This window comes from Xenopus laevis, chromosome 3S (assembly GCF_017654675.1).
Source record: "Xenopus laevis strain J_2021 chromosome 3S, Xenopus_laevis_v10.1, whole genome shotgun sequence".
Lineage (NCBI taxonomy): Eukaryota > Metazoa > Chordata > Amphibia > Anura > Pipidae > Xenopus > Xenopus laevis.
This window is the reverse complement of record NC_054376.1, coordinates 127,702,046-127,715,456: the sequence shown is the minus strand read 5'-3', so window position 1 is coordinate 127,715,456 and position 13,411 is coordinate 127,702,046. Positions and strand designations below refer to the sequence as shown.

The following is a 13,411-nucleotide window of genomic DNA, read 5'->3' as shown; positions in this document are numbered from 1 at the left end:
CAGAGAGCCAATAGACAGATAGATGTGTGCTTGTGCCTTTATCATTAAGTTGTAATTAACATGTCTGGGTAAAGTGTGTTCCTGTGCCTTTCCTAGCCCAAATCAATGTGGCAAAAGTCTCACTGCCCTATCATGCGCCTTCCTTTGCTACTGGCACATAACAGCGAGGAGGATCTCAGTAGCAAAGGGCAAGGTGTGAAAGCAAAACATTATCACTTGGGCACAAGCCAATGACACCTTTAGGAAACATCAATCTTGGGGCTAGGTCTTCTCCCTCCATTGCTTGTGAAATTATATTATTTAATACAGTACAATAACTGGTGATATAAAAATATGATAGTAGAGTTCTAAAAGAGATAGATACTGAATAATAAGAGATTTGCAGTGTTATGTTGTTAAAATGCAAACATTGATGTCGCAACCACTGCTCGCCTATAGGGAGCACCATCGCTAGAGAACTGCATGTTCTTGTTTTAATTGGCTCTAAATGTGTCAGGGGAGGGGATTTAGTGGAATGTGAATTGTTCCTCTCACACCTCTCCATCCATAATGGCACCTCACCATGTACTTGGGAAGTGTGTTGGCACAGCCTAAACAACAGGTTTGATAACCAGAAGGGGACATCAAAGGGACATAAGCTGTTAAGGGAGGAACAGACATTGGAGACCAATTCAAAGATCTTTTGTTTCCCCTCTCTCTTATAAGCCTTTGGGCTGGATCGAGTCCGATAAAGCTGCCCACTAGCCCTGCAGTGAAGGGGGGTCGTTGCTCCTGTGGGCTTTGAGGTCTGAGACAAAGAGGCCCACCCTGGTCTTCTGATGAAAGTGGACTTGCAGACTCTTTTGGAACTCTTTTTTTTTTTTATTCTTATTGTGCCTGTTTGAACTGCATGATAGAAGCACGACAAAAAGAATGCTGCATTGGCCGGGAATCGAACCCGGGCCTCCCGCGTGGCAGGCGAGAATTCTACCACTGAACCACCAATGCTTGCTGAAGAAATATTTTTGACCAAATTTTTTTATAACTTTTTTTTTTTCTGAGACACAAATTACCAGCTTCATAGTATGTCTCAGTCCTACAAAAGCCACTATTAATATAGATCTCCACATCCCTGTTAAGTACAGTTTGTTCCCTCACACCTCTCCATCCCTATTGGCACCTCTCCATGCTTCTGGGTTAGCTGTGAAGGGAGGGGACAGACACTGGTGATGTATAGAGTGGGAACTTTTATGCTTGACAAAGGGGACCTTCCCCGAAATGTTGCATCGTGTGCAAATAAATATACACAAGGGTTTCCCTGCTTGAACACGCTGTGTGTGCCATTTGCTTTCTTCTTTCATTGTATGAGGAGGGTGCCGATCCTTCCAAGCAATTGAGCACCTGGCGGATCTTTAGACACCTTCTGAACCCCAGCCCTAATTCATGTATATTGATGGCCATTACCAATTTTAGTCAGTGGATCTCTATTTATTCAGGGTCCAGTCAAAGACAAAGATTAATATATATTTTGTTTACCCTTTCTTTAATTCTAGGGATTTATAGGACATCAAATATCAAACATTCTCATCCTAATTGACTTTAGGATTATGGTTAACAAACTACTGATACCACCTGGGTGGTGAAACAAACCAGTAAAGTTACTGATCTGCATAAGGGTAGGGGAACAAGATATTCCCATCACCACTAGATATTCACACATGTGAGATGTAACCTGAACCAGATTTAGAACAGAACAGAAAGGTAATCTGACAGAGGTCCACCAGCATCTAAGGAGGCCTCTTGACTGGACAAGAGTAAATATTACATATTTTGAAACTGTCAGCCAACAAGTTGGTCAGTTGACATGCGTGAACGTTCCCAAAGTTAGCCTAATCGTACCACACAGTATGATATTAGTGTAATCAGACCGGTCCCAGGTGGCAAGTGCTTGGCTATGGTACGATTTGGTTTCAAATGATCATTCCCAACTTGCATTACTTCCAGGTATGGCTCTGTCACCTCCAGCATCTCACATTGGTTTATCAAGGGAGGATCAGATGTGTTGTTGTTTTTTTTTTTTTAAAAAAAACTCTTAAACTGGTCTAAATGTCTTATCAAGTTAGTCTGTAGATGGACAACTTTACATTAAAAACCCTTTGTAGGGGCTCAAGGATCCCCCATGAGGCACAGTACCATTTGAACCAATGGAAAGCTGAGAAGCCCTTCCTAAAATATAATCATCATCATCATTATCATAAGACAAGGGAAAATGTAGAGAGGCAAGAGATTTTAAATTTAAATTAGCATGTCTGTGCAGTGTCTGAAGTGTGTCACTGTGTCAAAACTCTTCTCGCTCTCAGTAGCAAAGGGCAAGGTGTGTAAAAAAATTATATTGGGCTCAAGTCAATGTGACTTCTGTTAAATAGGGTGTGACTGAATTTTATGGCAGTGGACTGTGAATTACACTCCACACAAATATGATGGAATTAATTGGTCAAAACTGCTGGTGTCACCTACTGACTGTAGCTCCGTAACTTCACAATGAATGGGAGTGTGTCCATGGGAAAGCCACACTACTTGCTCTACAACTGCATGCCTCCCACTCATAACATTTTCATGGTACCTTTGCAAGAATTTGATCTTCCTATACATATAAGCCTTTAAGCAGTGTCCCTTCGTACCCATCCTGGAATCCTCACTGAGACTTTCCTTCCATGTGTTTCCCAAAAAATTCTGCTAATTGTCCCTTCTTGTGCTAATGAGGTATGTATACATTTGCCTGGACAATTCTCCTTCTCTTGCTCAACATGAAGTAAGATTTAAGGTGGCCATGCACAATAAGATCTGGTTGTTTGGTGAGTTCATCACACAAGCGGATCTTTCCCCTGATATGCCCACCAATGGTGGGTGACATTTGGATTAATGCGATTGTTGGCCCCCCAAGGGCTAAATGATTGAATTGCAACAGTGGGAATAGAAGCCATCACAGCGAGGACCACTTCAACTGGCCAATGGGGTCCTTGATCTGAAAATCAAGCCTGCCCGACCAACATCGTTACAAACTTTTGAATCCATCTAAAATCTGGCCATCTTTACTGGACTGACCATTCGCTTCCAATTCTGGGATGTTTAGGGAAAAAAACATGAGTAGAACTAAATACTAGGTTATCGCTAACGAGGCAGATCTTTACTCAACATTAATTTCATAATAGAAGGATATAGACTATGAACTTTCTGATTTTCAAGTGTTAAAAATTATAAAACCTTCTCAGCACTTTTCTTTTTCCAACCAAAATACCTAGTTCCCCATAGTTCACTCCTCATCACCATCAGATATTTGTCTCCATTACACCTTGAATAGCAAAAACTTTTTGGGACACTTTAAAAGTAGACAATTTGGGAGCAGCTGTATGTAACCATAAAGTATTATATTAATTAAATTTTTTGTGGTCTCAAAAATATAGTGAGGTGCCGTCATAACAATGTTTATTCTATGCTAAGCGGTTCACCACAAACGGCTACTTCATGTCTATAAAGGGCTTTGTGCCACTCAGCTCTGTCTGGGAAAGTCCAGTTTGTATATAGATCATGAGAGAGGAGAGCACTTGCAAATTTATGAATTGGTGACACTTGTTGATTGTCTGGAGCCTATTTAAAGTGAGGAAAAATAGAAGTGTGTCCATGGGAAAGGCCCACTTTTGGACTCCAATTGTCTTTCCCAACACTTCTTTAAAGACTTTGATCTTCCCATATCAATGCCCTAAAGCAGTGTTCTATTTACCCCCTGAATCTTCTTTTCTAATTAAAATAATGAGATTTTCCTTCCATACCTGTGTTTCCAAAACATTCAGCAAATTGTCCCTCTGTATGTTAATGTGCTGTGCATACACTCAACGTGAGGGCTCTTCCACTCATCATGATATGGTCACTCCACCAAGTCATCCATTGACTTCTTTTCCTTATGGATGATCTCTTGGTGGCACTGTCAGGCCCGGACTAGTAATCTGTGGGTTCTGGCAAATGTCAGAAGAGCTGCTGTAAGGTCCAATACACAAGTCATTATTTCGTGGACTGATGGAGGACAATTTGGGCCTCTGTGTACTTGGAATGTGAGGGCCTATATTGACTTCCAGTCCAGTGACTGGCCAGAACACTAGCCAACAGAGCTAGCTTTATTTTGGGTCAGAAGGGACACTACTCCTCTTGAACCCCCATCTGGAAAAATACTGTTAATTAAAGCTCCAACAACTTATTGTGGCAGTTGTTAATTATGAGGTTACTGTATATACACAGGGAGTGTCCCACCTGAATCTGAGTCACATCGTTTTTTTTATTGGAGACATCAAATCAATGATTAATATGCATACTGTATGTATATGTTTATCCAAGTAATAGTGGGGGATGGTGAGCTTTCATTGGATTTGATGTCTCTGTTTAAAGGAGAACTAAACCCCCAAACTAATGAAGACCAATAGTCCCCACTCCCTGTTTCCCCTGCACAGGTGTTAATACCTGTAAATGCCCCTAAGTCTTTAATTACCCCTCGATGCAGAGTCAGCGCAGCGGAGCTCACAGGCACCATCTTCACCACTTCGAGAGTCTTCAGTAAGTAAATAGCGTATTGGCGCATACCCAGTTGTAGCAATTTTCCAGTCCTGAACAACTGCGTATGCGCCAACAGCCACGGAAATTGCCCAAAGGCCCGAAGATTCCAGAAGTGGTGAACATGGCGCCAGTGAGCTTCTCTGCGCTGACTCTGCATCAAGGGGTAATTAAAGACTAAGGGGCATTTACAGCCAGGTCCGGACTGAGAGTTAAAATAGGCCCTGGCATTTCAGGTACACAGAGGCCCAATCAGTCCATACAGAGGCCCAAACAGCCTCCACCAGCCCACTAAATACTGACTTTCTATGGGACCTTCTAGCAGCCCCTCTGGCATTTGCCAGAACCCACAGATTGCCAGTCCGGGCCTGTTTACAGCTATTAACACCTTTGCAGGGGGGGAACTATGGAGGGTAGGGGTTTTCATTAGTTTGGGGGTTTAGTATCCTTTAAAGTATGTCCCCAGAGAAACCGGGCATAGCCAAAGTCACCTCTCTGGATGTGGCAATTTCTGTCAGTAACATAATCCTTCTTATGCCTCTATACCAGGGATGCCCAAAAGGGATCTACCAGTAGACCTTTAGCTGGTGATCAGTAGATCTCAAGACGCTGTCAACAAACAGCTTGTCTGTATCATCCTCCTATTTCTTTGTTGTTTGTGAATATCAATCAATATTTCAATCAATATTAATCAATCAATATTTAAGCAATATTTTCCATGGGACAGAATGCTAAAAATCATAATGGGACATCACTAAAGGTAGACCTCACATTAGTAAAGTATGGGCACTCCTGCTTTATGCCCTTAGCAAGACATGTACAGGCTATGTAGGACCTATGCCTTTGGCAAGACAATTACAAGGTATTTAGGATCATGCAAGAATATATGTTTTAAAAAAAAATAAAAAAAAAGTAGTTGCATTGGCCGGGAATCGAACCCTGGCCTCCCGCGTGGCAGGCGAGAATTCTACCACTGAACCACCAATGCTCATGTGACATTTCTGATGATACAATAAATCACTGTCAGATTCATTCTGAAACATATTTCAGGAAAGTGTCAGTCTCGACTGGACTGGACTGGTGGGACACTGAAAAAACCCTGGTGGGTCCTGTTGACCAGAACTGCTTCAGACCAGAGACCTCAGCTGACCCCTGTGGCATGAACGAGAATGTATGGGTGGGGGAGGGGGCATTGGGTATCACGCCTGGAAAGGCTCACAATTGGGGTGGGGACTACGGAGGAGGTGTGGGGGCCCATACACCCAAGCCTGATGCTGAAGGGGGGGATCCATAGATCTAAGGGATGCTGGGAGTTGTAGTACAGAATCTAGGCTAGAGGCTACATGTTAAGCAATCACTATATAAAGTTAAATACTTTGAGAAAAAGGTGGGGCTTAAGTGGTGTGGGTCTTATTTTGGCTTCAGCGACTATGTAACTACACACCATTACTGCTGCTGATCCTGAGCATCTGTTCTGTTATTCGCTTTACTTGGCCACGGCGAATGCGGCCAGTGAGTTGGATAATGTTTCAGGGTAGGTGGGGGCCAGGGGTGATCCTGGTAATTTTGCCGCCTGAGACGACCTTCCTTTTGCTGCCCCAACCCCTCTCCACGGCACTCAGCTCTTCAGTGCCTGAGGGGGTCGGGGGCGGTCCACGTTGCACCGGAGGGTGCTGCTTGTGCGATTGCTCTCTCTGCACTAGAAGAGCCGAATTTCCGGGTTAAAAAGCGGAAATTTGGCTCTTAGTTACCTGGAAAGCTATTTTTGCTGCCCCTGGCAAACCTCAACTCGCCTCATTGGTGGATCGCCCCTGGTGGGGGCTGCTTGTTTGTCACCTTCCCATCCCATTGTGACACCTCTGGTTGAGAATATGGCACAAGTAGGAGGCAGCCACACGCTGAGCCCCTTCTCTCCTGCCCTCCATTTATAGTTATTACCCACGAGTGTTTGTGCAACAGGACAGGACTTCAAGAGAACACAAACAGCGCTGCTTTTAACTAAACCAGTAAAGTCCCTACCGCTCCAACACCTGTCTCATCAGAAGAGGAGCAAATGGAAATTGTAATTGTTTATGACTAAATCAATAAAAAGCGAAAGACAGTTGAGTTGCATTGGCCGGGAATCTAACGTGGGCCTCCCGAGTGGCAGGTGAGAATTCTACCACTGAACCACCAACGTACAAAAATTAAGGCAAAAATAAATGAATATGCATTTCAGAGGGGCACTGGATGCATCAATTAACAATCCAATCCCCATAAGCTGCCATTGGCCTTCCCAGTCTGTATAATTCAGCTATGAGCTGAAATCACAAAATAATTTTACTATCTTTTTCTCTCCACACCTTCTATCACATAATCATTGCCCAAATAGAAAAATGGGAGGAAAAGAGATGTGCAGACAAGTCCAATAATTGAATTATACAGAAGGACTACCAGAAGAGTTATATTGTGTCGCGTCCTCCATATATACCATGATTTTTTGTGTGATACAAAAGGAGAAGAAAATTGATGGAATAATTCAAAGTGAAGGGAAAATTCATTGTGCATCTCTTTCAATAAATTCCTTTATATCCTACAAAGGGAATCATTCACGTGATCGAATGTGTGATGAATTCATCGAACAATTAATAAATATAAAGTGCTTCCAGTTAAAGCTCCAAGACAGTTTATTGCCAACAGATTAGCCACAATAGTGCAAGCTAGAACGCTATATTTATTCTGCAAAATGCTTTACCATACCTAAGTTAACCGCTCTAGATACTGCCTCTGTTTGTTTAGGATAGCAGCTGCCATATTAGCTTGGTGTGACATCACTTCCTGCCTGAGTCTCTCCCTGCTCACTTACAGCTCTGGGCTCAGATTACAGCAGAGAGGAGGGAGGGTAGAGAGGAGCAAACTGAGCATGCTCAAGCCCTAGCCCTGGAGGTTTAAGCTGAAAACAGGAAGTCTGATACAGAAGCCCATGAGTACACAATAGAAGGAAAGAAATGTGATGTTTCTTTTGACAGAGGACTCAGAGCAGCATTACTTTGAGGGTTTACTGGTGTATTTATATAGATCTTTCTGATAAAGCTTACTTACTTTTAGCCTTTCCTTCTCCTTTAATAAAGTGCCCTGTATCTATCACTCTGATAAACTTATAAACTAATAAAACTTAACGTTTAATTAGCCAATTAAAAACAATAGAAGTTAAAAGCACTTAAAATTGTTATGATGTATAGATCTGGACTGAATACTGAATAAAAACAGTGAATAAATAAATCCCACCTATATAATAAATACCAAAGAGATAAAGGACAGATATGGAAAGAGACACCGAATCAAACAATGGAATAACTGTAACACAATAGGTGTCATTTATATGATCACATGTCCTTGTAATTTACGTTACGTTGGAAAAACCAAGAGAGATGGATACAGGGCACTTTATTAGCTGGAAGCACTATATATTTATTTATTGTTCAATGAATTCATCACAAATTCAATCACAGGAATGATTCACTAGTTATGATATAAATGCACAATGAATTTTATTGACGTTGAACCTTCACCACTTTGAATTGTTCCATCAATTTTCTTCTCCTTTTTATCACACCAAAGTCATGGTATATGGATGATGTGACACAATATAACTCTTCTGGTAGTTCTTCTGTATAACTGAAATCACATATATATATATTTAATCCACTAGGTACCTTGCTCAAGAACTTACACTTTAATGGAATAAATCAGCAAGGAGGAGTCTTACTTGAAATAGCATTTTCTGTGTATTTTCTATACTGAATCCCCTTTGGCAGCTCCCATCCTGGGTATATCCCTGACCCCCCCCCAAAGAACCCGAAGTATGCACCAATACTTTGAGATACAAAATGAAAGATGGAAGATTGTAAAAGGTAGTCCCACTGGCATGGGAACATTAGGCAGCTAAAAAATTATAAAATAAAAACAAGAAATCTTGTGCTGCATTGGCCGGGAATCGAACCCGGGCCTCCCGCGTGGCAGGCGAGAATTCTACCACTGAACCACCAATGCTTGCATGAAATTAAATGTGGCGTCCTAGGACACAGTTTATGGATCATATTTTAGAGGGACACTGGATTCATCCACTAACAATCTGTGTGTAAGAAATAAGCTTTGCACACAGTTACTGGTTACAGCCAATCCCCAAGAGCTTGCATTGCCCTTAATTTTGAAGCAGTCTGTATAATGATGATGCCTAGTAGCTAAAGTCACAGACCTAAGAGCGCAAACAATAAAACAAAAAGTTGCATTGACCGGGAATCAAACCCATGACTCCCGTGTGGCAAGTGAGAATTCTACCACTGAACCACCAATGCTCACATGCAAATATTTGTTGCCTGACTGCTTTATTTTATGTATATTTATATAGTGAATTAAGTACCCCCGTTTGTAAAATATAAGGATATTATAAGTTACCGAGGAGTTTCATGACCATATAAAAACACGAGGTCGAAGGCCGAGTGTTTTTATACAGGTCATGGAACTCCGAGGTAAGTTCTAATATCCTCATATTTTGCAACTGGGGGTACTTTATTAATTATAATACACAAATTTCAATGAGTCATGTGACAGAAATGACATCAGAACTCACCGTTTATAACTGATGACATCAGAACTCACCGTTTATAAGAATATAATTTACAGGATATTCATGGCTTTTGTGTATTATAAGGATATTATAAGTTACCGAGGAGTTTCATGACCCTATAAAAACACGAGGCCGAAGGAAACTTCTAATATCCTCATATTTTGCAACTGGGGGTACTTTATTTATTATAATACACAAGTTTCAGTGAGTCATGTGACAGAAATGACATCAGAACTCACCGTTTATAACTGATGACATCAGAACTCACCGTTTATAACTGATGACATCAGAACTCACTGTTTATAACTGATGACATCAGAACTCACCGTTTATAAGGATATCATTTACAAGATATTCATGGCTTTTGTGTATTATATAGTGAATAAAGTACCCCCTCTTGTAAAATATAAGGATATTATAAGTTACTGAGGAGTTTCATGACCATATAAAAGTACGAGGCCGAAGGCCGAGTGTTTTTATACAGGTCATGAAACTCCGAGGTAACTTCTAATATCCTCATATTTTACAACTGGGGGTACTTTATTTATTATAATACACAAGTCTCAGTGAGTCATGTGACAGAAATGACATCAGAACTCACCTTTATAACTGATGACATCAGAACTCACCGTTTATAAGGATATAATTTACAGGATATTCATGGCTTTTGTGTATTATATATATATTATGTTCACAGTGCAGATGTGATTACTTATAGAGAAAAGAAGGCCAGGGAACTTAAATATTTATAATAAATAAGGGTAGCTAAATGCACTGCCAATAACCCAAATCTGGGTGGCGCTAAGGCTGGAAATCAATTGATAGACGAAACGCTGAAGCCATAAATACAGAACTCTCCAGAGTAACTTTGAAAGCTATTTTTAATTCATAAGGTGCATTTGAAGCATAAACTCACCACACTTACATTAAAAAACACATAATACCTTTATCATCAATAAAACCTATAGTGGGAGCTCCCAGCGTACACTAAATACAAATTATCACACCAGCACCCAAGCTTTATATATATATATATACAACAGGAAAGCTTCTATTAACTTTATAAATTAGTTCATTCTTCATAATAATTCCAGTCCAGAGACCTGCAATCAAATAAGTTGCATTAGCAAGTAATTGTGCATGTTGTGTCTCAGTATGTGGGAGTTATAGTTGAACCCAATTAAACTGGCAGTCAGGCAGATTAAAAAAAAAAAAAAAAACTAAAAGGTTGAACTTGATGGACGTGTGTCTTTTTTCAACCTTACTTACTATGTTACTATGTAATACAAAGGCACAATTCCAACTGAACCCGCAAACAATTGCTTTCCGTTCCAACAAATAATATAGAAGCGAATATATAGTGAATAAAGTGCCCCCTCTTGTAAAATATAAGGATATTACAAGTTACCGAGGAGTTTCATGACCATATAAAAGTACGAGGCCGCAGGCCGAGTGTTTTTATACAAGTCATGGAACTCCGAGGTAACTTCTAATATCCTCATATTTTACAACTGGGGGTACTTTATTAATTATAATACACAAGTTTCACTGAGTCATGTGACAGAAATGACATCAGAACTCACCGTTTATAAGGATATAATTTACAAGATATTCATGGCTTTTGTGTATTATATAATTATATATGTGCAGCCACTGGGACAGAATGTTCTGTTATACAGATAGCTAGAATCTCAGCTGCCATAAAGCAGGACAGGACTGCTGCTTACAATGGGGATCAGATAGAATCTGTGCAGCCACTGGGACAGAATGTTCTGTTATACAGATAGCTAGAATCTCAGCTGCCATAAAGCAGGACAGGACTGTTCCTTACAATTGGGATCAGATAGGATCTGTGCAGCCACTGGGACAGAATGTTCTGTTATACAGATAGCTAGAATCTCAGTTGCCATAAAGTAGGACAGGACTGCTGCTTACAATTGGGATCAGATAGGATCTGTGCAGCCACTGGGACAGAATGTTCTGTTATACAGAGAGCTAGAATCTCAGCTGCCATAAAGCAGGACAGGACTGCTGCTTACAATGGGGATCAGATAGGATCTGTGCAGCCACTGGGACAGAATGTTCTGTTATACAGATAGCTAGAATCTCAGCTGCCATAAAGCAGGACAGGACTGCTGCTTACAATGGGGATCAGATAGGATCTGTGCAGCCACTGGGACAGAATGTTCTGTTATACAGATAGCTAGAATCTCAGCTGCCATAAAGCAGGACAGGACTGCTGCTTACCATGGGGATCAGATAGGATCTGTGCAGCCACTGGGACAGAATGTTCTGTTATACAGATAGCTAGAATCTCAGCTGCCATAAAGCAGGACAGGACTGTTCCTTACAATTGGGATCAGATAGGATCTGTGCAGCCACTGGGACAGAATGTTCTGTTATACAGATAGCTAGAATCTCAGTTGCCATAAAGTAGGACAGGACTGCTGCTTACAATTGGGATCAGATAGGATCTGTGCAGCCACTGGGACAGAATGTTCTGTTATACAGAGAGCTAGAATCTCAGCTGCCATAAAGCAGGACAGGACTGTTGCTTACAATGGGGATCAGATAGGATCTGTGCAGCCACTGGGACAGAATGTTCTGTTATACAGATAGCTAGAATCTCAGCTGCCATAAAGCAGGACAGGACTGCTGCTTACCATGGGGATCAGATAGGATCTGTGCAGCCACTGGGACAGAATGTTCTGTTATACAGATAGCTAGAATCTCAGCTGCCATAAAGCAGGACAGGACTGCTGCTTACAATGGGGATCAGATAGGATCTGTGCAGCCACTGGGACAGAATGTTCTGTTATACAGATAGCTAGAATCTCAGCTGCCATAAAGCAGGACAGGACTGCTGCTTACAATGGGGATCAGATAGGATCTGTGCAGCCACTGGGACAGAATGTTCTGTTATACAGATAGCTAGAATCTCAGCTGCCATAAAGCAGGACAGGACTGCTGCTTCCAATGGGTATTGGATATGACAGAATGCTCGGTTATGGGCTCCCAGGTGAAGTCTAAAAGTTCTCCTGAAACATCTCAGAAGGGTATAACCAGCAATGGATGTCATAATTGACTCTATGGGTTGAATATGTAAAACCTTGGTCCTGTATTAGTGAATGGAATCTCAGTAAAACCAGGGGCGATCCTTGCCCCCCCCCCCCGCGCCTGAGGCAGCAGTTGCTGCTGCCCCCCTCCCCCGGAAATTCGCTCTTAAAGTACCAGGAGCAGCATTTTTGCTGCCCCTGGTGCCTAATGGGGCGCTGCCGTCTGAGGCGACAGCCTCAACTTGCCTCATTGGCGAAGCACCCCTGAGTAAAACAATATCAGTTCAATAGAACATCACCTCATGTTACGCAGACAAACCTGTTGGGACAATAAGGGGAGGTGTGAATTGTGTGTGCGACACCTATAGACACTTGTGTAAGTGTGAGATCATGGAGGGGGGGGGGCAAGGGAGGCAAATGGTGATCAAATGGTGAGGGGACAGTGTTTGTAGTTGGCCTTTAATCTATGAACTAAAATTTAATATAGAAACATATTCAGTAGAGGTCCCTCACTTTCCCAGGCTCCAATGTGACTATATCACTAAACTGCAAACTGCCTCCTCCTGACTGTCACCTCTCCCCGCCCCTATAATCAGATGGGCCCCTGGGAAATCACAGTCCTGGCACCCAGGGGCCACAGTTACAGTACAGGGGGGTGACGTGTGATTCCCACTCTGGCCAATAATATGGCGGCATTGACTAATTTGAGGGTGAAAAATAAGATGTGCTGGAGCAGATAACAGAAGTGAGAAGAACAATGTGTGGCCCTCAGGAGCCAAAGGAATGAAGAATAAAGCAGCACAAAGTGGACTCCTGTCTTTTGTGGCTCCATCACATCACAGGGGGTGGGAATGGGGGTCGTAGAGTGGGGCAATTAGTGTTCATAATAAAGGGACATATTGGGCCATCGTTTGAGTACAGGAAAAATATCCTGATAATGCCGGGGGGTTGTGTATGAAAAGGCCTCTGTCTCCAATCATCAAATTCCATTCCTGCAATATATAGTAACACTGAGTATTACTATTCTGCAATATATGGTAACTCTGAGTATTACTATTCTGCAATATATGGTAACTCTGAGTATTACTATTCTGCAATATATAGTAACACTGAGTATTACTATTCTGCTATATATAGTAACAATGAGTATTACTATTCTGCAATA

The 13,411-nt window shown here is 41.6% G+C and overlaps 3 non-coding genes across 3 annotated transcripts; all 3 read right to left on the bottom strand.

Annotated features, from left to right (window-relative positions):
- Positions 1–916: 916 nt before the first annotated feature.
- trnag-gcc lies at positions 917–987 on the bottom strand. Its single transcript has one exon. It is a non-coding gene; the product is annotated as a tRNA-Gly (tRNA).
- A 4,511-nt stretch (positions 988–5,498) lies between these two features.
- Positions 5,499–5,569, bottom strand: trnag-gcc. Its single transcript has one exon. It is a non-coding gene; the product is annotated as a tRNA-Gly (tRNA).
- A 2,973-nt stretch (positions 5,570–8,542) lies between these two features.
- trnag-gcc lies at positions 8,543–8,613 on the bottom strand. The gene has a single exon. It is a non-coding gene; the product is annotated as a tRNA-Gly (tRNA).
- Between the last annotated feature and the right edge of the window lie 4,798 nt (positions 8,614–13,411).